At 36.4% G+C, this 23775-nt stretch overlaps 1 protein-coding gene across 9 annotated transcripts in view; it reads right to left on the reverse strand.

Annotated features, from left to right (window-relative positions):
• The window catches only part of LOC126469970 (uncharacterized), a 44162-nt gene extending 20667 nt beyond the window's left edge, over positions 1 to 23495 (reverse strand). For 2 of the 9 annotated variants that reach the window (XM_050097396.1, XM_050097397.1), the window contains exons 1-3: positions 22982 to 23203; positions 21610 to 21813; positions 359 to 404 (exon numbers count right to left, since the gene is read on the reverse strand). The gene's annotated coding sequence lies outside the window, so the exon portion shown is untranslated. The other 7 variants (XM_050097399.1, XM_050097398.1, XM_050097400.1 and 4 more) reach the window with 7 other exon arrangements.
• Between the last annotated feature and the right edge of the window lie 280 nt (positions 23496 to 23775).

A 23775-nucleotide genomic window follows, 5' to 3' on the forward strand; every position in this document is an offset into this window, starting at 1 on the left:
TTCTCAAAAATTTTTGAGTAGGTCTTCCACAACAGACTGACATGCTTTATGCAAAAATACCAAATTCTGTCCATAGCACAACACAGGTTTAATGGGAAATGTCAACCAGCATTGCTACCTATGAATTTCTGAGTGAAATTAACCTGAAAGCGGACAATGGTGAATATATTATTGGAGGATGCCTTGGCTTGTTAGCATTCAGTATTACAGATAATGAGGCACTACTACAGAAATTAAATGAACTAGGCACAAGAGGCACACCTAATGTTAGGTCATGTCATACCATTGCAGACACAATCAAATAGTGGAAATACAACACACTGCATGCAACAAAATTACAGACCAACACTCAGCTTACCAACAGATGAAATATGTTGTTCCCAAGCATCAGTCGGATCTTCCTCCTGTATGTAAACAGAAATTTCAAAATATTTATCAGTTCGCTGATAACACATGCTTCCTCATCAGTGAAAAAACAGGAAACTTAATACAAAAAAACATAAAAAAAGCTATGGTCAGTGTAGCAAAATGATTCACACACAACAAGCTAGTGAGAAATGAATAAAAAAACTGTACTGTATGAATAATGATCTGTGTTAGTTTTGAAACTGACAACATACCTTTTTTTATAGTAATTACACTACTTGATATTCAGAAACAGTGCATGGGTGAAATATTTAGCTGTTGAAATAGTTGTTTGGAGAGTGTTAGCCTTGAACTGTTGGTAATTATCCTCATTTTTGTTTAGTGAGGATGGTTTCCAGATTTGTATTATTATTACACCAGGAGAGGTCATAGGTAATAGCAAAATGAATGTAAGCAAAGTAGACAATTTTGCTACATTATCTGTTACATACAGTACTAATTTCACACAACACAAAGGAAGCAGAGCTTAACATGTCAGTAAGATAGAGGATGTTCGATTCATTTACTTGTCAATGTGGTCTTGTGGGTACATAGAATTTATAGTAAGATGATGGACATCATTTAAGACAATAATGCTTATGTCACTATAATACATCAATCATTACTTACAGCTACAACAGATTTCTGGTAGATTATCTTTAGTACTGCTTCAGTTGTTACAATGCTACTATGGTTTCCAAGTGTAATATTTGTACATTACTATTGGTACTGCCACATTATTATTTATCAAAAAAACTCTTTCTGGCTACAAAAGAAGTGGTCAATTAGATACACCTTTACTGCATCTTTGAATCCTGAAATGCTGTTAACTGATTGTATGTCATTTGGTAATTTTCTTAATATCTTTTTGTTCAAGTTGCAGAACTCCAGTTTGGCATAAGTTAGTTTCCGTTCTGTGTATATGGAGATCCATTTTTTGCCTTGGATGAGGGTGTGTACAGCTTAATTTTTGGGTATGAGTGCAGGATTTTCAATTGCATACTGCTTTACGAATACTACTGTTTCGGGCATCATCTATCATCAGATGACCTGCACAATGCAACATCTGTACAATCCTTTGGAAAAAAAGACTTTCAACTTACAACACATGAAGTTATTGTATTCACATTAAGAACAGAAATACTGACATGAACTTAACAGTTGACAGTGTTTATGTTATATCGAGGCATCATACTCCTGTCACATTGTGGAGGTCATCTGATGATCGGTGGCACCCGAAACACATTCCAAAAATAAAGAAGTTCCATTAACATCTAGTAACTACTATTTTAGACCTATAGGCTTTTTTGGAATCAAAATAAATGTCATTAAAAATGGCCACACACCTCATGCACAACTTTCAGTCATACTTGCAGAAAAAACAGAAAGAAAGAAAGAATGAAAGAATTGGAAGAATCATGCAAGGTATAACATACACAGAAAATCTTGCAAATCAATTTGCAAAGAACTGCAAATCATTCTACTTCCATGCCAACAGATATATACAAGGTGTTCAGAGATTCCTGTTACAAACTTCTAGAATTTGTATAGGAAGATAGTGGACAATAACTGAACAGGAACCCATGCCTGGAAATGTAATGTTTCTATGCTATAACCATTTGAAAACGTGTTGGTAGCGCAACCACTTTTACAAATAATTTATTAAGCATGACGCAGTAAATGACTTGTTTTACATTTCCACTCATTAATAGCCAAAGAAATTCCTCATGCACTCGTTGGTGGGTTCCCTTCAATGTGATGCAGTATGGCCTCTTCCAACTCGGGTGTGCAGCGCCTTGGAGTATCAGACACACGCCTTCTGATGGTAAAGCTACCCATTCTCGAAGCTACTGCACAACTGTGGCAATGAGGGTATGCAATGGAGTCGGATCTTGTGCAGAACAATCTTGATAAAAGCAACAAGCAGCTTTTCCATTACTGTGAGCTTTGCCATTCAGAAGGATCATGTCAGTGTATTCTGCAAATGTGTGCTCATGTTGATTAACCCTCACAGACACATGACAGGCTCGAACCAGGTGAGAGGTAGGATAGACATCACAAATGACATCAGCTGATCTGACATAACCACCCTAAATCCTGCCTACCCTGGAGCATACCTACTTAGCAAACATGTTTTCACACACCTGTAGCACAGAAACTGTATGTTTCTATACAAAATATTATCTGCTCACTCCCCTCTACAAGCCCTAGAGGTTTGTAACTGGAAATTCCTAACACCCTGTGTATCCATAGTATTCATATAGCAGTATGTTATTGAAAATCCCGCAATGTTCCTCAAAAATGAAGATGTACATACCGATAATACAGGGCAAAAAAAGACTGATCACCATATGCATGAAACAAAACCTAAGCTCTCCCAAAATGCAGTCCTGCGTCTTGGAAAAAAAGATATTTAGAAAATTACCAAATAACATACAGTCAGCAAGCAGCACTGCAGGATTTAAAGCTACAGTAAAGGCATAGCTAACTGACCACTTGCGTAGTTTGAATGAGTTTTTTGATAAATAATGATGTACCAATACCGTCAATAATGTACCAATATTATGCACTGAAACCATAGCAGCAGTGTAAGGACTGAACAAATACTAAAATAATGAACCAATACTAACAATAATGTACCAATAATCTGTACTATAGACTGGTGTAATAAATGATGTGCAAGAGTGACAGAAATATTACTGTGTTAAACGATGGCCAAGATCTTACCCTACATTCTATGCACCCACAAGATCCCATACATAAATAAATAAATAAATAAAGCAAACATCCTCTATCTTACTAATGAGCTAAGCTCTGCTTGCTTTGCATTGTGTGTAATTTGTATTGAGTGTAGTAACAATGTAGCGAAAATTGTCTACTATATTACATCGATTTTTCCATGATCTATGGCCTCTCCTGGTGACATAATAAGACAAACTTGAAAACCATCTTCACCACACAAAAACAAGAATAATTATCAACAGTTCAAGACTGACACTCTCCAAACAATAATTTCAACAGCCAAATATTTCACCCACACCATGAATATATATACTAAACAGTGTAATTTTTATGAAAAGGTACATTGTCAGTTTAAAAATTAACTCAGATCTTCATCTACACAATACAAGAATGTGCAGTGACAGCCATATAAAGCTGTTAACAAGGCTTTGGCACAGAAATGAACTAACATACATTTAGGGTACTAAAGTGTACAACAAACTTCTGGCACAGGTAAAATAAATTTAAAAAATGTCTTCATTTAAAGAAGTAGTATTCAAATTTTTAATGACTAACTGCTATTATACAGTTTACAATAAACTTTCATCACCGCCACCGCCACCGCCACCGCCACCACTGTATTTTATTTTTTGTCCAACCCAGGACATATTTTTGTGTTTACTTAAAAGTCTCAACAGTTTACTAGAACATTAAACTTCATTTACTCAGTTGTATTTTTCAGCAGACTTCTTTTTCAGAAATGATTTGTGTTCAGTATACACTGAATAACCAGTTTCTAAGGTAGATCCATCTCAATCACTTTGAACTATTCTGAATGCATTTTCATTCCCTACTATCTTGTATCGTTAGTGTCACCAGCAGTAAAAACTAATCTTTCCTTCCAGTCCGTATTTTTGCACACTGCAAAAGATACTGAGTCAAAGTTTCAGCAGTTCAACTTGATTTCCTTCCTCCAGACTGAAATATCCTATAAGAATTGGAATGAGTTTTCCTTCACTTCTGTTTGAGCTATCCATTGCTTATGTTGCACAATGTTTTCCGAAGAAGGTAATGCATAATCAAATACTGTACAAATAGCAAAGTAGCTTTAACAATAATTGCCTTGGTTTTAGTTCTAGTAGATGAAAATTTTGGGTCACTTAACATTTTAACCACTTTAGATATGTGTTCTATTTTGGAAGTGTGTTTGTGATTGACTGATTGATATGCCGTATAACAATACAAATTGTATGGAGGTTGTCAACTGTGTCTTATGAACTGAAACATACACGGGTTCTTACAATAATATAATTATGCCATATGCTGTCACTTTATATAGTCCTATGTGGTTATGTGTGTCCACTAAATAACTATCTACAATTATTCTAAATTCTCATTTACTTTGTAACAACTTTTGCCTAATAAATATGTCTTTAGCTTTTGGCTAAAGATAAGAAGTTCATTTACACCTTTCATTTCCTGTGGCAGCCTGTTGTACAGTTTGAGGCCACTATATAGCATACTGTTCTGTGTTTTGGACTTGGTTTTCCCATTTAGGTATAAGTAATGGTTGGATCTAGTTTCATTGTCATGTATCGAGATGTTTGTAGCATACAGATGAATATTTTTCCTTACATACATTACAGTCTAGAAAATGCATTCAGACAGGATAGCCAGAATTTCTGGTTTTTTGAATAAGACAGTACAATGGGCCCTATTGCTGCTATTTGTTATTATCTGTACAGCTCTCTTCTGTACCTTGAAGACAGACTGAATATTTCGATCACTTGTTCCCCAAAACATGATTTCTTGACTAATGATTGAATGTGGTATGTATCTAAAATATTTCATTTTGAGGCATTATATATTGCACACTAAGTGCAAGTATTCGTAGAGCATAACATGCTGTATCTAACAGCATGATACGAAAATAAAGTGTCTTTAGCAGCACACTCCAGATCAGAATTCCCTAAAGAAAAGCCTCTTTATGTTTGGTGAAGCAGTAGCAGTAATAGCCGGTTTTGTGGGCAACAAAAAATCCTGCAGTACATAGTGCGCAACAAACACCTCTGTTGTTACTGTCACTGTAACATTTCCAAAATTTGCATTCTTGTTGCCAGTTAACATTAAACACACACTTTCTTTTGAGCATTGCCAAATAATAAACAAAAAACAAACATGTATAAAGTGACCACAAATGTGCAGATGTGTTACAGTACTTCACACACAAAAACAACAAACCTACTGCCCTTGTTGTGTTGCCAAATGACTAACAGTAAATTGAAAAGTTATTGGTAGCCACGCCTCACCATCAAAATCAGTGCTAGCTCCAAGGTCAGCTAACAGAGCATGGGCATAAGAGAATGTTTGTAAACGAGATATCAAACATATAACTTATGTCTAAAATTTTAAAAAATCCTGACCAGTCATGAAATTCTCAAACCCTGGTCATTATGTGGGATGATACTAAAAAATCAGGACTGTTCAAGCTAACCCCAGTCATATGGTAACCTCACTACTACGATAATGTTTCTGAATTTGATAAATGATTTTTCATAGTTGCACTTACACATTTTCACCTTGTTGGGCTTTTGTTTGACAACAAGGATTCAACTTTATTTGAATCTGCTGTGAATCTCCTCCTCCTCCTACTCCTCCTCCTCTCACAGTAATATCTTAACACCGTTAAGCAACATGGTGATTTGATCCCATCTTCCACATCACAAACAGTCTAGCATATATTTTATAACAATTCTGAAGTAGTGCCAAACATCTTCCACAGTCCCCTTTTTGGGCTAAATGTTTGCTGTTAACGGCAGAGATAGTTTGAAAGGATATGATATCACTTGAATATGTAATAAGCAATAAGGTTCTGGATCAATTTAACATGGAATGATCATACTGATTTTGCTGTGGGAACTTCACATACCAGATGGAGATTTATTGAAAGAGTCCTATACAATAGTAATTCACTCGTGAAGGAATAATCAATTCTTGGGTAGTGTTCATCAGTCAAGGACCCTCATTCAGTTGTATTAATGTAGGCAATAAAGAAGACTGAAATAAGATGTAATCATTTCATCAAAGATTTGTTTAATCAGTGTAACACAAATGCCCAATAAACTCCGGTGGGAAATAATATGAGAAGGACATTGTGTAACACAGACAGCCTTAGTATCAAAATCATGAGACCACATTCAATAAACATATTACTTTCTGTAACATTTATCTTGTGTAAAGATCACAACAGGAAAGAGAGAGAAATCTGAGCTTAAACAGAGGGTTATTGACAACTGGGCATCAACAATACCATCTACACAAGGAACAGAAAGGAAGGGAATTATTATGGCACACTTTGTACCCCCTGCAGCACATTGTCTGCTGGTTTCTGGAGTACAAATATACATATAAAAGTACATTACATTAATACTTGTTCTGTATATCATGAATGCAACATTTTGTAATGATGTAGAACATGTCAGTTTAACATAAGTTTTCTTTACACAGTTACTACTTCACATCTACAAATTCACCTATTGAATAGAAGGCACTGTCATTCAGAAGTTCTTTTAATATGTTTTTAAATGTTGGTTGGCTAGCCGTCAGACTTTTAATGCAATTTTACAAATGACCAAAGATTTTTGTGGCAGCATAATTCACCCATGTCTCTGTCAAAGTCTTATTTAACCCAGAATAGTGAAAATCATCCTTTCTTCTAGTGTTGGAGCTATGCACTTCTATTATTGTTGAACTGGGATGAGTTATTAATAATAAATTTCATACATGAATATATGTATCCCAAAGGTACTCTGAATATACCGAGTTCCTAAAATAAATATCTGCAAGGTGATCTTGGGTGGGCTCCAGATATTATTCTGATTACACACTTTTTGTGCACTGAATACTTTTTCCCTTAATGATGAATTACACCAAAATATGATGCCATATGAAAGCACTGAATGAAAATAGGCACAGTAGGCTAATTTACTGATATGCAATAACCCTAATAGCATAAGCAGCTGAACCTCGGTGTTTCAGCGGATCGTTAACGTGTTGCTTCCAATTCAATTTCTCATCAATGCACACACTCAGAAATTTTCAATGTTCTGCCTTAGCAACAGACTTTTCAAAGTATGTATTTATCAGTGGTGTTATTTCATTTATTGTACTGATTTGTATATACTGTATTTCCTCAAAATTTAGTGAGTCCATTTGCAGAGAACCACCTAATGTTTTCTGAAAGACATTTACAATTTCCTCAGCTGATTCCTGTCTGTTGGGTATGATTACTATACTTGTATCATCAGCAAAAAGACCTAGCTATGCATCTTCATGAATATAGAGTAGCAAATCGTTAATACAGGGTGTACATAAAGACCGGGAACACTTTCAATTATTTATTACACAAGAACAAAACATTGTACAGACATCATACATATGTCATTTTGAAGAGAAACCCTGAAAGTTTTTTTCATGTACACTGCCACAGCATAGTTTGGCAATCTGCCAATAGTCAGTGCTAGCTGCAAACATGGTAAGTTCAGGCGCGAGAGCACTGTCACTGGATATTTCTACTTAGACATGTTGTAGCAATGGCTGATGCCTCAAATGCAATCAGACTCATCATTCATTAATCAGCAGGATGGGGCGCCATCCCACTTTCATCGTGAAGTTCATGTGTACCTGAACACAGAGCTGCTGCATCGATGGATCGGCCATGCTACAGAAGGGACAGCTGTTTCGTGAAATTGCCTCCCCGATAGCCAGATCTCACTGTGTGACTTTTTTCTGTGGAGACACATTAAAGATCTTGTGTATGTAACGCCTCTACCATGTGATGTAGCAGAGCTCTGGGAGAGAATATGGGATGCGACTGCCACAGTCGATGATGCCATGCTGGGACGGGTATGGCAAGAATTCGATTACCGTATTGATGTGTGTCGGGTCACTCATGGTTCGCATACCGAATGTTTGTAAAAAAAACTTTCAGAGTTTCTCTTCAAAATGCAATATGTATGACATCTGTACAATGTTTAGTTCCTGAAAGTGTTCCCGGACTTTATATACACCCTGTATAGATTAAGAACAGTAAGGGAACCAAGACTGAACCCTGTGGGAAACCTCTCTCGTCTCCCCAGTAGTCAATGGATGACACAGAAAAGTTGCGTGTACACAATACAATGTAAAACTATGACTGTTGAAAGGTGGACTTAACAAAATATTCTTGATAGTGACATGTCTGTAGATCTCTTATTTTGAAAGTTCGATGTTTTATTTTTAATATCAACTAGTAGTCACATTGCCATATAATTTGGTTGGCAATAATGCACTACGTGTTGCATCATGTTTTCATCCCATGCATAATGAATGAAGAGAAGACTTTCCCATGACAATGCACAATACTACATCAGTCCTGTCCACTACACCCATCTCACATCTGTAATGTCAGAAAAAATGACTTTAGGGGCATTCATTTCATAAATCTGCAACAGTGCTCAAAATACAGGATGTGAATGTAAGGATCTGAGAAATAATTGATTGTGCCATGTATTCAAGGACTTGCAGAAGTGTCATGAAAAGTGCATCAAAGTACAAGGGGCACTTAAAACGGTTGTGAAAATGGAATGATAAGTAAATACCTGTGAAATAAATGTGTGATGGCCCTCTTGGCACACAGAGGAAATATGTATACATTACTAAATGCCCCTTTCTTACGATAACAGTGACATTACTCCACCAATGACAGACATTGGTAGGTAGTAAAATACTTTCATTTTTATGAAAGCCCCATATTATAAGTCTGCTTCTTTACTGTTATGCTGAGGAAGATGTGCCTGTGTCTGAATCATCTTCAGCCACTCACGTTTTTGCTTTGGTTAACTTTTCGGATAATCACTTTGAAACTTTCACATAATAAAGCTGTCCTCAACAAAAAGGTTATTTGGAACACTGCATAGCTTCACTGGATACGGTCCCAATGGAAGTAGTATCCCATTGCTTCCTCTGACACTGAGCTGACTTACGCAGCCAATTACACGAGAACCACAGACTATTGTGGACTCCAAGCCATGGCAAATCTCAACATTTTTCAAATTAACAAATCATTGCCAGATGCGAAAGAAGTGATAAGTAACAGGAAAAGGACCAACTGCAGATTAAAACCTGGACCTTTAGATATTTAATCTGACATCTAACCACTGAGCCACACACCATTTCCACATCTGAGATTAAGGAAAATATTGGAATAAGTGTGATAAGTAGTTTTTCACATAACTGTATTTTGCACACAGAAAGAAGGGAAATACACTTGATACATTTAGATGAGTTTCATACATCATGCAGAATAATATTAGAGGTGGTGGGATAGGAACCATACAATGGTTTCTTTCCTGTAAAATCAATCAAATATGCCCCACAAAGGAAAGTAACAGGGTGGGTAAATAGAGTTGTTCAAGATTATCTTCATGTTCACCTCTTAACAACTCTAACAGAGCAATTAAGGATCTATCATCTTGGGAGTGAGTGGTGTTCACACATGACGTACAAGTATTTAGCCACCTGTAATGTCCGAATTATCCTTAAACACAATTAGTCCTAGAAAACAGGAACAGGAGCAAAGCAATACAATGAAATTGTGTTCAACACTGTCACATAGCCTGCTTTCTGATGTGAAAAGGAGACAGTCTATTGCACAAGACTCTTTGGGGGTCATCATCAATGAAACTAATGAAGTGCAGGAAAATTGCACTATGCAGTTCAGTACTCATATAGGAAACCTGTATAGAAGTACCAAATATTCAGCTGTTTCTGATAAATAACTTAAAATATTCTGTTTTTATGCGTGTGGTATTTGTTCATTTATCTTCAGTCGGCTGTGCAACTATTAGCAGCATTATCAGTACTCCAACAGTGATTCACGTGTTGCCCTTGCCAGCATAGACTAATACCACCATGCAGCAGCACTGCTCAGTCATTGTTGGAGTACTGGTTATTTGTCAAGTTTTAACGTTTCTGTTAATACAAATTGATAAAACAAACATCACACAACACTAATTTGCGATCACTCTATCAAACATGCATGTAAAATTTTGCTTTAAAAATGTAGTAGGGAAACAAATAGATGCTTTCCATTGATGCAGGAAGTTGTATGAAAGATGTGATGAGCAGTATTTGTTTAGCTGACTCCAGCTACACACTACAAAAAAAATTGCAAACATTTTCTGAAACACAACATCAAATGCACATGACGACCTTTAAGAGGGACACCATGGATAACTTGTCAGGGTGTAAGAGTCGTTTTCTTTATGGGCGAGTGAATAGGGATCAAATGTGCCATGCTATAATGATGGCTGCATATTGTGCAGTAGGTCGCACCTCCCATTATTGCCACAAGATGTCACTGCAAACACTAATGGAATAATGACAGACGGGGTAACATTCATGCCTTTTGAGAACTTTCAGACTACAGTGCCTGCCTGGTGATCGATAAACAATAATAATAAAATAAAATAAAAAAACCTTACAGTAGTTCCTGAGATTATTCTTCACATGCAGATCAAAAAGGTTGGTGGAAGGACAATATTTGTGTAGATTCTGGTAATAATGGCATGTGGCTCAATGGACTGGTACAAGTCTTTCAATTGAACATTACTTCAGCAACCTGCATGTCCGTAGCTAGGTATCCTACTGTGGAAAGGAGCTCAAACCACATTTCATTTATAGCAAATCACCACATCACTAAGATGTGATTGCTAGGTCAGACGGATCACCATGCTCAACATGGATCGAAACAGGTCAAAACCTATACAGTGGTACCTGGGTTAGTCAGGTCATAAATACAGTAAGTGTGGCACAAAATGGACGTACAGTCAAAATTGTAAGACTATTATCAGATAATTGTAGCTTGTTTGATTACTCACTCTTAAAGAATGAACCAGTCACTTGAAGATATATTAAAATAATCTACTCAGTAATTTTGACAGAAAGCTGCATAACATGCAAAACCTTAAACCCCTTTCCACACTCATCTCATTGTATTTAAAACAGTGGAAAAACAATTATCAAGACAAACTGCTCCCCTTTTGTCAGAATATATAACGCAATCAAGGAAAATGTGGCATAGCAGCACTGGTGCACAACAAGCAATGCACCCTGGTGGTCCTCCTGCTGCAGGAGTTGCCTTTGTGTCAGAGTACAGTGGCCCATTCTCAGACATGTTAAGGCCACTGGTTTCTACCTGTGTGACTGCAACAATGTTCACCATGGCAAAATTGTTGGCTTCATCAGGTTTAATTTGTTACTTTGTACTGCCAACCACTCTTTCTCCTGCTGACACCTACCTCTTCTCCTCAACGAGTAACAGCAGCCGAGGGTACAGCATGGGATAGTATATTGATTTAGTTGCCATCACCTCTTGCTGCCATGTCAGCTTGCTCATTTCCATGGATTCCTGCAGGGCCTGAGACCCAGAAGAATGATATTTCACTCCCTTGCTACTGCACCAAGTGAAAGGTGTCTTGTACGTATTAACTCCTTTGTTTACTTGGTACTTTTGCTGAATCAACTATATAGCACTTAAGGTATCACAGCAAATGAGTAAATTATCCCAACAACTGCACCTCTTCTGCTCCTTTAGGAGTGTAGAGATTTCTGTGTCAAAGAGAGTAATGTCATTTGGAAGTCAACTCATAAAGACACTGCCAGCGGAAACTACTGGGCAGCTGACAGTACACCTCTGATTAAACCTATGAATGTAAACAACGCACCTAAACATTAGCAAATGGACTGTTTAAAATCAAATCTGGTGTACAGTAACTTTGAAATATGACACCAGTTTCTACTGGATGCATAGTACAGTTTCCAAGTGCCATAAATGACCTTTTGATACCACACAACTGTTATTGAAGTGTATGTATCTCTGATTTTAGCAGGAAAATTGTACCATGCCATCAGCCAAAGTTATTTACTTGAATACCTACAATCCACTGATCTCATTCACGAAGCTCAAGCTGCGAGCCACCCAGGTGTGGATTCTGTTCCTCTCTGTATAAACGCTGACATTGCATATTCTTGCTGGTTCTAATTCAAATTCTTTATTCCTACAGTAAATGTTAACAGATTGTGGAATGTCATAAAACACACAATTCATACACACAAGCAAGCACATGTTATGCACAAATGACTGCCAATCCCAGCATCTCCGGCCAGAATGCTGGAGTTGGCAGTCATATTTGCATAAGGTGTGCTTGCTTGTGCAAATGAATGGTGTGTATTTCTCTTTAGCTGATGAAGGCTGCAGCCAAAAGCTTTAGGTAAGTGTCTTAATTGTAACTGGCAGCAACTTAATGTGTCTTCCTTAAACAAAGTAACAATCTGTCTTTTCCTACACTGTTGATATCCCTACCTGGAGTTCCTATAACACTATTTGTAGTCAAGGTTTTACAGGCTGATGTCCTTATTAATTGCACATGGAGCTTGCCTGGTATCATGTTCATTTATGTTGGAATTTTTGTTTCTTTCTCGCATATTTACGTGTTTCTAGAACACAATCTGCAGGGGAGTGAGAGAATCGAAGACTTCTGGAAGAGGTACCTGCAGGAATCTGTCATGCATAGTGCATTTATCTTATAGCTATGTTTTGGATCAAGAGGATGATTCAGATAGTGGTTGTGCTACCCCAGAATATAACAACACACCCCAGAATATAATCACATAATGCTGTGGAAGTGGGCAAAGTGTGCAATTAAAACAGTGTGGAAGCTTGCTTTGTGTCCAAGTAAATGTAGGCTGTACTATACTTTCTTCAGTGTTGCATTTGTTTTTGTTATGTGTGTGTCATTTAAAATCACACTGAAGCCAATATGTCTAAAAATTTTGTTTCCAGTCAGGGTGTAATGCTTCTGAAGTTTGTCACAGAGGTGTTGGAGGCTCTCCTTTTAAACAGAAGTTTAGAAAAGTTGTTTTGGGTGTATATATGTTACTAGCTTATTTCCTTCAAGTTTCAAGCCAGTCATGTACCTGGTCTGTAGATTTATTTATGTTTGCTTGTAGCTGTCTTTGGGTTTTTGCTTGTAAGAACAATCATTACACAATCCTTAATTTTAATTTTATAAAATTTGTGACCGGACTTTCTAGACTAGTTGTATGTGATAATTCGTGCCAAGATCTGTGAAGAAAAGATAAATGCAATGCCTCCTTTCTGGATTCAATCTGCCTCCCACCATTGAATTTCCCAAATGGAAAATAACAGGAGAGTAACAGAAAATATTTTCGTTTATATCTCATGTGTAGATGCGTTCACTCTTCAAGACATTACAAATGGGTTACCAACTCAATACATAAAGGTTTTAACGAAGGATGGCATAAAGACAGATACACAAGAAATTAGATCGACCCTGCTATCTGAAACAATTACTCACTCAGCTTACTACAAACCACTAAAATTAGTCCCTGTGCGAACTCTCATTAGACCTGCTTCACTGTGTTATGAAAATTAAGTATTACTTACCTTCCTGTGTCCTAGCACGCTAATAAGATTTGTAGAAACAGGTAAATACTTATGTAGCATTACATAAAACTGTGCATATATTACTACTTCGAGTCCACTTAACTGTATTATGGTCATTTCAGCTTATTTTAACATATGGAAAAGTATTTTAAAAAGTTCATGTACAAAGAATACAGATGTATTTACTTGATCTGACCATCCTGATATGGGTCTTTAAAGGTTTACGCAAATTATTCCAAGCAAATGCCACAATTATTCTCAGCCATGGGCCATGGATGACACATTTCTCTTCTAGACACGTGTCCATCTCCACATGAAATGGTGATGACCATGGCAACATGTGTATGCAGTAATAAAATTTCCGACCTCTGTTAGAGTTGTTTTACTAGTTTGTGCTGAAAATTAATGTCTCAGAATTTTTTATTATGTGTGCAATTTTGGTTGAGGTATTACATGTCATGAGCATTACTCTGTCAACTTTCATGCTTCACTGGCAGAAATTGCAACCCCTGCGAACAGAGGGCTCCAAACTGTAGTGTGTAACATGGTGGTGTGTAACATAATGTCAGTGCATGAGAAACAGCATGCTGTAGTGTAATTCCTAACCGCAGAACAGTTTGTTCCCACATGGTGCCCCATCTCCTTCAGCATGACAATGGAAGACCACATAGGAGCACTGCGATATCTGTAACAATTAGATGCCTTGGATTCACTGTCATCCTTTGTACAGTACCAACTTGGCCCCATTCGATTTTCAAACCTTACCTTGCAGAAGTCAAACATTTTACAGTGAGGTATCAACTAACTGGTCCCTCATTGGGTGAAATGTATTTGTTGCCAGGATGACTACATTGAGAAATAAATATGTAGACATGATGAATAAATATGTAGAATGTTATTGAAGTTTGTTTTATTTAAAAACCTTTACGGTTCTGAGGCATTACTTTTCAGCACACCCCCATTCACTAAAAATAAAAATTTCAGAAGGTACCATCCAACTTCAGGTGTTTTTAACAGAAATTATCTGAACACTTCACCTAAACACACAGATGGAAGATAGCTTTTGAAATGTAGTGTGTGGAATAAATCAACTCCTTACAGTGTTCTTTTCTTGCCCACTATTAATAGTTGCGAAAACAGTAAATTCTTTAGCTGCATTAGTTTCTTCATTATTTTCATATTAAAAATTCACAGCTCAATGTTTTATTATTGTGATGTTTTTCTTTTGATAAGTTCTAGATGAGAACTGACTTGTTCTTAGAACTTTTTTCATAGAATAAAAAATAAGCAAACATTATAAAAAGAGAGATTTTTATTGAGTAGGCCTACATAAGGTTGATCGTAGATTCAATGCATTACTGCAGACATTTTCAAATTTTATGAGCACGCTTTTTCAATTGTGTGCAGAAAAAATTAAGAGCACATTAAAATCTTTAAGTAGTGCCAAATTTTCTCAGGAACAAATATTTCAATGTGGTTTCATTATCCCATTGCAGCAAAGAATGAACCACCACTCAAATATCGAACAGAAAGGAACATCACGAAGTAAAATGCTTCAATCTACAATGATGAGTTGCAGAGCTGGAACACACGAATTTTCATGTGTGCAAAGTCTAGCATGTGATTAAAAGTGTGAAAGTTCAATGCTGTTGTTTAGAGGTGCAAAAATTCAATGCTGTTGTTTAGGGGAAGTAATTTAACTTAAATCTTGCTCAGAGACAAAATCCTCATTGTACACTTTGAAAAAAGGTCAGAAACTAAGTTATTTAGGAATTGAACCACAACAAAATTGTCAATTAGGAGGACGCTGTAACTGAAAAATGATTGTTATTTTCCTTGCTTGTTTGTGCCCATGTATAATAAAAGAAATACAAACAAAAGTTAGTTGAAATGGTACTTTGAAAAATATTCTGAATGATTTACTTCTGTATTTACCATGAACAAGTTAGAAAGGACATTGTAATCACTGATTTGCCACACATGAAATACCTAATATTTCCACATCACAGTGTCATATTTATACAGTATGTTTTGCCCGAGGATAAACCTATTGGAAGATTTTTGACTTTTCTTGTCAATGCTATGCAAAAGCCTTAGAAAAATCCCTTTGAAACTTTACTGGCTAATGTCACTATTTCAAGCAAAGTTATTTATCAGTGCTACAATGTTGCAGCTGTCACAAGTAGTCATCCTCCAGACAACCAGACTTTTCCTTCATAACATTTTAAATATGCTCGTAATTTTTGAAGTTATGGCCATACTCATAACACAGACACTAGAATTTTTTACTGACATCACTAAAACTTTTAGCTACTTCCCCAGCTCTTCTGAGTGAACAATGATGCTATGTAATAGAATAGAGAAGTCCATTATATGTCCAACACAAAATGCAGCCTCAAATCAAGAATAATACAACCTGAACACAAAAACAGTCACTTGCAGAATACATAGAGAGAATCCAACTTTTATCTCAACAAACTACTATGATTAGAATCATAAGAAGGTGCCATCTAACACTACAACTACCATCATTTTAACTCTGGTTGTCTGTATTTTATCATATCACACCACACATTGATATACTGTACAACTCATTTCAGGCTATTGATTCATGACTGTATAAGAAGATCTAACATTTTAAAATAGCTGTACAAGGTATCTGAGATACCATCACTGCCAAAACTTCCACATACAGAAAGATACTGCATTTAGCCAAGAAATATGCACAGAAACATGAAATTCTAAAAATGGAAGCTGTGAAAAGTGTAACAATTCTCATTCAGGTTAATGATTGCTTTTACTTTACAAGCCACCCAATCACTGCCCTGTATCCAACACTGACAGGTTCTCGTACATATTGCTATATAGGTCTCACGAAATATATCCTTCTTCGAGTGGTGTAATATGAAAATAGAGCTTCAAAGATTCTATATGAGTAAATAGTTTAGCACTCACACAGGTGCTGTTGCAAAACTATGATTTCTAGTCACAAATAATTTTCATGAGCTTTTTAGTGAATGAATGTCTCTCTATATCTTGAAGACAATATAATTTTTTCTGAGATCTGAGGTGTACAATGTTTTCCATTCAGAAAAACTCCTTACAGTGCACTGTAATCTGCTACGAATGAGTCTGTGACAAACTCCCTACACTTATGGAGAGTGCGATAGATTGTTTCATATAAGCATATCCATAAATAATTTTCTATGTCTTTAATTTCTGGCCATGTTACATTAGCTATTTACAACCCAACAGTCCATCTGATACTGAAGCATCACCGCATTTGACCCATTTGTTTTCCTAATACACATATCAATAATTCACTATTCAGTGTACTAGATAACTCTAGCTTTTTTTTTTTTTATCTGAAAATGATATTAGTATCACACATTCAGGGCCATACTGAAAAACAGAGCAAACAATGTATTGGAGGGAAATTGTTCACAGTTAATGATTAATGTATGCTCATGTAATTTCAATGTGAGGTAAAGCAAAGACCGGGCTTCATTTGATCAATGGATCACCTAATGACCTATACTGGCATACAGCTCAGCTTCAATAAATTCTCATCAGGTTTGACTTACACAAAATCTGCAGCCATGGCAGAAATATTTAACAGTTTCAAGTAACAGACACTACAAATAACGTATGAAAAACCTACTTGTGAAACTACAAGAAAGAATTTAGGAATATCATTCGGCCCTGTGGATACCGTTCCCCAAAGGGCTGCCAAGATAACATTATACTAATAAGAAATTGCATTTGTAGTAATTATTACCATATTCAGTCTGTGAGTGGAAAACAAACCTTAATCTATAGTGTTCTAATAATTGTCCACAGCCATATAGTGATCTGCATGGGTTCTAATGTGTGTCACTGTAGACCACAAGGCCTGGAGATCAATCTTTCATTAAATATGTTTATAACAGAAGCATGATTTATCTCTCTGTTGGTCACAAGACATATGAAATATCTGCTTCATCCAATATACTGTCTTGCAAACAAACATACAATATAGGGTGTAAGAAGCTTTTCTTCTTTTAAAAAAACCACCTCAGATAGCAGTAGTCATGGAAAGGTCTCAATCCCCAAATCTAGCATAATAATATGTGGAGACACGAATGTCAACACAGATGTTGAGGGTGAAATTAGTTGTAACTTAAAATAATTGAAATAATATGAAGTTGCGTGTGTAAGGCTTTTCAGTTATTTTAAAAACAGTGTGATCGCCTCACGACACACCGTGTGTTCACTGCAAAATTAGTAGTAACTGCTTACACTTTTTGAACACTTTCAGTGTGGCACAAATGGTAAACACTGCAACAATGATTTTAAGAAGTTACGTTTCAATTTTAAATCAAGTACTTACAGACACTGACAGGGAAAACTGTAAAGTATTTATAAGAGATCACGGCATTTCAAATTATTACTGTCACATGACAGAGCTAAAGACACGCTCAGTGAAACCCACAAAACTGCAGGCCTACAAAAGGATCTCCTCAGATCTTAAGATACATACTTTTTCTAGATATTGGCAAATAAAACCTGGGGTGAAATGTATACAAAAAGCAATCTAGATGCTACGTCCTCTAAATTTTACACATTAGGTAAACCAATTTTTCAGATGACACTTTCGAAAGTAGACATTTCTACTGCTGCAGATAGGAAAACAGATGGGTAACTGCAGGTTTTAGAAAGTTCTCACAGACAAATTTCTCAGTTCCTTGTAAAAGCAGTGCACTAATCCACAGACCCTTGAACACTATCACAGATGTAATTTCCTAGACTTTCCCGGCGATTCTGTGACATCTCGAATCTGGTGTACTGCCGGTGGTCTGCGTTTTTCTAACAATATTTCCATGTCATACCTCAGCATCTTCATCAGATGCTTCCTGTGACTGTTACAGGAAGAACCTGATGAAGACACCGAGGTACGATGTCGAAATATTGTGTTAGAAAAACGTAGACCACTGCCAGTACACTCAATTCAATGAGATGTCACTATCACAGATATTTAAATAAATAGAAGTGGGTACCGCTTGTTGTAATAAAAAAAAATTCAATGATAAGTTAATATATGAAACTTCCTGGCAGATTAAAACTGTGCGCCCGACCGAGACTCGAACTCGGGACCTTTGCCTTTCGCGGGCAAGTGCTCTACCATCTGAGCTACCGAAGCACGACTCACGCCCAGTCCTCACAGCTTTACTTCTGCCAGTATCTCGTCTCCTACCTTCCAAACTCATTCTGGTCAAGTTAATATATAATTCCGAAAATAAAAGCAAAGTGGTATGAGAGGTTATAAAACGTGAAGTTGGAGAGGGCAGAGACAGGGATAATACTATATAAATCAAAAATGGGGACAAACTAACAGAGTCCTCAGAAATTAGCAACTTTTGTAAATGAATATTTCTTTGGTACTGCAAAGAAGTTGCAGAAAAATCTTTCTAAAACACACATGTAGACTACAAAGACTTAAACAACAAGCACAATCATGTTTCCCACAACAGAGCTTGAAGTTACAAATACAACACAACAATTAAAAAATAATAATAATAATAATAATAATAAGTCAGCAGGCACAGATGAGGTTCCCGTCTCTGTTCTCAAAGCATGCATACAAGACCAATTAACAAACATAATAAATGTATCTTTTAGTTTAGGCATTTTTTCCCTAAAATAACTAAAGCAAGCATGAGTGTGAAGAGAACTGGAAACTAATGACCACATTCACTGCTGTCTTCATTCTTAAAAATAATTGAAACAATCATGAAAGACAGGACCTCCTTAATGAAGTACATTTTACTTTCAGAAGTGGAAGTAGTACAATAAAAGCAACTGCAGAATTTACGGAGATGGGAAACAGGATGCAAAAGGTGGAGAACGTTCACCCATCCACTAATGTAAATGTTTGGTAAAACAATAATCAGACAAGATACATAAATCACATTCCACATAAGCAAGACATGGAAAAAAAGTTCTCTTTGCTGATGACAGAAACATCGTAGCCACTGATAAGACATCAGAACGCCTGTTAGAGAAAGTGGATGAAATGCTAAATGATGTTTACAATTGGGCAGTATGTAATCAATTAATGCACAACAAAAAGAAAAACAGTATGCATTTAAGCATAAGGAGAGGAACCAACTCTTGTCACATTAAGGATAGAAAATAAACCTGTAGGTTGTGTAGCAAACAACAAAGTTTTTAGGGATGGACATTGATTGTCAACTATTATAGTATGTACACGGATACTGGCAAACAGTATATCATCAACATATTATGTTTCTAGGGTGTTAGCATCAGATTGTAACAGCCAATGTTGTGACATATTACGCCTACATATACTCAGTTCTTAGCTATGGGATTCTTTTCTGGGGATCCTTACTGCAACAAGTGAGTATGTAAACCAATCTGTGGGGCATATCAGACAAAATATTACTAAATGCTACACTAATAGTTCTATTCCTAATCATGGAACAAGAGCTAGTTTGGAGCTAAAAAAGAGGCAGTGCACCAGCGCATAAAATTGAGTAACAAATTGCCGAAGGTAGTGGAAAAGATTACTAAAACACATTTGCTTAAAAAGGCAGCTAAAATGTCCTTCACAAGTAATGCATATTACACAATTCAAGATTACTTAGAGGACCCAGAGTAGTGGCTGGTAATGAATGGTGACACTACAGTACCTTGTCACATTTCAATACAGGGTTAGGGTTTACCGCTTTCACAAGGATCATGTGTGAAGCTGTATAAAGCATAACAGTTATGTCTGCCAAATGAGGCAATGCAGCTGTTAGTATGCTGACCTCATATTGATGAGGATGGAGCTGCTCTCTCCAGCCATTCTGATTAGGGTTTGTGATTTTCCTATATCCCTATGGCCAAATGCCACGATGGTTCCTTAAACTAAGCCACTGTCATACACCTGTCCTATTCCCATATGCTACCAGCCTATCCTCTTACAGCATGTTATATATGTTGTGTGTTATATTTTGCTCTGCTCATTGGCACTGTATTACCTCGACAAATCCTGTATCGTTGTGAGATGATCCCTGGATGAATAAAAAACTAATTTGCAGACAGACAACAACTTGCATGGGAGAAACCACTAAGGGAATTCCATCAAATGAAATAATTGATTACCTGCTCTTCCTTCTTATAGTGAATTGCATGATATTTAATTTGCAATAGGAAAAAAAACCAGTTTTTTGTTAATCAGAAAAGTGTTCCAAATATGTACAAACCAAAGAACTATTAAAATGACTACTAAAATCTCCAATCCTCTCTACTTTTTAAGATGATGTGTGGTTGATGACGGAAATGTATCCGGGTCTGAAGAGCAGTTTATATATCATAGAACAAAGCACTGAACTGAACAATTTTGTAAATATGTCATATTGAGTAACAGTGAAATGGAACTGTCTTTACCGTAGGAATTGTACCTGGTATGTGGCAAGTATACTAGATTTCCATACCCTTCCTTTTTGAACTTCTCACAAGCTATCCCACTTTCCTCAGGGGCCAGAGAGAGTAGTTGTGTGTGTGTGTGTGTGTGTGTGTGTGTGTGTGTGTGTGTAACAGGTCTGATTATGCCTGTCTGTGGCTTAGCATCTCCTCTCTATTGTGGGTAGCAATCTATCCTTTTCATAATATTGCCATCTTTAAGAAAGAATACCTTAATTGCCGAAAAACAGGCTGTAAGGAAAATATGTGGTGCTTGAAAATAAATAGAAAAAGTTTCTCTTTGATAATTCCTCCCATGCCATGGAAAAATCTCTATTTAATGTATAAAAGGTGGTGGTTACTCATATCTGTAGGTCATCTTTTTTATTTTTAAAAGGAAAAAACAAGAATGTTGTCAATGATCAGTCTGTGTACAAAATATTTTGTGATGTGAATATAAAATACTCAGTCCACATCATTACTAATTATTGTGCAAATGGCCCATGAAAATTAAACTAACTAGCTCTCACCTCTTTAAGGAAAGTACTCCAACAATTCTCTCGTAATTTTACAGTATACTTTTCTTGGGGGCATTTTTCTTCTGATACGATACTTCATTTGTACAATTTTTTTTATAAGTTACTTTATAATGATAAACAGATTCCTGTGGAAAGCCTGAAGACTGGCCTGCATGATTCTAACTTGTTCTCATCAACTTCAGTCACTTGCTCAGCCTGCATGAAGGGAAAATTATCACAACACGCAACATAAAGCAACTGTTAGTCACTGTGGGATATGATATGTTTAGGGGACAGATTTACACAAAATTATTTTTGTCTTAATATTTGTGGGACAGGGCTACGCCAAGGTACACCAGTACAGAGGGAATGGTTCGCATGGACATCAATCATCTCAGTCTCGAACACACAATATTAATTAATGCAGCACTTCAAAAATACCACGAAGTTATAAACTCTGTTCTTAACAAAAACTGGATTTTAGCATTATTTTCTTTCCCCAAAGCATGGAGAAGACAAGATATAATTTTTTTGTAACTGTAGCAGAAATTATATTTTAGTGAATCCAAAATAAAGATTGGTATATTTCACTGATGTGTTGATACACAAGCTGTCAAGGATGAACTTCTCAATACATCTACCTCTACATGGGCACACTACAAATCACATGCAAGTGCCCAGCACTCTGGTTAAGCTAAATAAATAACAGTACAAGAAGGAAGTATCTATCTATCTCTATCTCTCTCTCTCTCTCTCCCCCCCCCCCCCCCCTCTCTCAAACACTACAAATCACATGTAAGTGCCCAGCAGAGGATTCATCAAACCACCTCCAAACTAGTTCTCCAATCTCGAATAGCAAGTGGAAAAATTTAACTATATCTTTCTGCATGAGCTCTGATTTCCCTTATTTTATTATGGAGTATGTTTCTCCCTATGCAGGTAGACATCAACAAAATATCTTCACATTTGGAACAGAAAGTTGGTGATTGGCATTCCTTAAGTAAATTCTGCCAATTTTCACAGCATCTGAAGTTGTAAATGTATACTGACGTATGTAATATCGCTCTAAACAACGATCAAAGAATGGACGAATAAATAAAAGTACAAATTGTGATTTTTCATTTATTACTGTTACTGCTACGACAGGATGTCATCTTCATCGTCTTTACAAGGGAAGTCCAAGTTTATATATAAGCTGGGCAGTATGGTAATTAAGCGTCAACTGCGCCGGTTCAAAGGGGAAACGCAATAAAATATTTTTTTTTTCTTCGTGTTATTACAGAACTCACGACCAACGCCATTTTCGTGAGTATGAAAGACAACACAGGAATGATAATTCATGTCTACCATATAAGAAGCATAAAGTATTAATGAGTTAACCCACGGCCAAACAGAATTTCATGGGTACGACGAACACTTAACATTCTGATCATCTCATTTATATTGGATACGATGATATACACATTTTAACAGTGCTAATACTCGAACTTTCTCCATAGTTTTATGAAACACGAAGATTGCGCATACAGGAGACCGGCTTTCAAAGCTACAGCTTACTAAACTGATACCGCACCACAAACAGTTGTATTACATGCAGCCATACTACTTATTTACATTTAGTTACGCGTCATCCAAATGTAGCAAAACCAGCGACATTCACGGCAACGTCATTCCCGAAGCTAACAACTACTATAACACAAAACCTTGAAGATTTGCTAATAGGAATTTTTCAGTGAACAAGGGAGCTATTTCGAAGCAAACTGTTAGCACTCAGAACCTCAACCATATAATTATTTAGTCACATGAAAAAACAGTAGCAATGTAAAATAACCTTGAGTAATGGTGGCCATTCCAAAATGCACGCACGTACACACACACATACACTCTCTCTCTCTCTCTCTCTCTCTCTCGAAATATAATGTACATGCGGTCGTGCAAAACGTTTTATTAAATTAAAGTACTGTTTTTTTACTCTCATTTAACATTTTATGAAAGTACACAATCTTCCACAAAATCTGATTCTTAATAGGGTAGTATACAAACAGTAGTCAAAAAAATTTTTAAACCCAACCTTTTCTTACCTACGTAATTCTTCAACTGCGACGAATCCCTTGTTTAACTTCAACTAATTCTGCGTTATTTCGACGATACGAAAACCTATCAAAGCCGCTCGCTCTA

The sequence above is a fragment of the Schistocerca serialis genome, chromosome 3 (assembly GCF_023864345.2).
Source record: "Schistocerca serialis cubense isolate TAMUIC-IGC-003099 chromosome 3, iqSchSeri2.2, whole genome shotgun sequence".
NCBI classification, from domain to species: Eukaryota; Metazoa; Arthropoda; class Insecta; order Orthoptera; family Acrididae; genus Schistocerca; species Schistocerca serialis.